Here is a 1155-nt window from a genome sequence, read left to right as displayed (position 1 = left end):
CTCCCCTTGGGTGGGTTAGTGACCTGTTCCCCTGCTGCCCATGTCTTTTTCCTTTCTTTCTGTCTTTCCCCCTCCTTGCTAGTTGGCTACCATATGCATCCCTGGATTGGGTCTGGTCCCTGCCATTGTACCTGGACCTCACCCCGGGAATGTATGTATACAGTAGTATTTTTTAAGCTTACCTCACCAGGCTCATGTTGTACTTGTCTTTTTGTGGTTGGCTTACTTCCCTTAGCATAATTTCCTCCAGTTCTTCATATGTGGTGATGTGCTTCATGCATTCATCACTGCTTTTTAGGCATAAGTAGTACTCCATTGTATGTATGTACCACAGTTTTTACATCCATTCATCCGTTGATGGAAATTTCGGTTGTTTCCAACTCCTTGCAATTGTGAACTGTGCCACGACGAACATTGGAGCACAGATGTCTGACTATGGTTTTTGTCTTGCCTTTTCTGGGCATATGCCCAGTAGGAGGAATGCTGGGTTGTATGGTAGCTCAATTTCCATCTGTTTTAGATATCATTGAATCAATTTCCATAGTGGCTGTACATACCTACAGGTCCACCAGCAGTGGATGAGAGTTCCTATCTCACCACAGCCCTTCCAACACTTGTTACTTTCTGATTTTTTGAATTGGGCTATCTTTGAGGGTGTTAGGTGGCACCTCATAGTTGTTTTAATTTGCATTGCTCTTATAGATAATCATCAGGAACATTTTCTCATATGTTTATTGGCCATTCAAATTTCTGCCGTTGTGAAATTTATGTTCAGGTCCTTTGCCTACCTCCTCAGTGGGCAATTCGCTTTTCTCTTTTTGGAACTTACCAAAGTACTGTAGAGTTTAGTAATAAGGTCTTTGTCTAATGTGTCATCACTAAAGATGTTTTCCCATTCCCTGTGCTCTCTTATTATGCTCTTGGTGAATTTTTTCAATGTACACAGGTGTTTTATCTTCAGTATATCCCATTTGTCAATTTGTGATTCATCTCTATTTATGTCCTTCCCTATTTCTGATAGCCTATGTATTCCCTGTGCCAAAGTTCTCCGGTTGGTCCCAAATACCTCATTGATGGCCCTAATAGTTTGGGGTTTTACCTGGAGGTCTGTGATCCACCTTGAGTTTATTCTTGTGCATGGAGTGGGATAAGGGT

The sequence above is a fragment of the Echinops telfairi genome, unplaced genomic scaffold (genome assembly GCF_000313985.2).
Source record: "Echinops telfairi isolate 266 unplaced genomic scaffold, ASM31398v2 ScPeMD7_7465;HRSCAF=8503, whole genome shotgun sequence".
In the NCBI taxonomy this organism is placed as follows: Eukaryota; Metazoa; Chordata; class Mammalia; order Afrosoricida; family Tenrecidae; genus Echinops; species Echinops telfairi.
The sequence above is the reverse complement of the archived record's forward strand: the minus strand, read 5'-3'. Positions refer to the sequence as shown.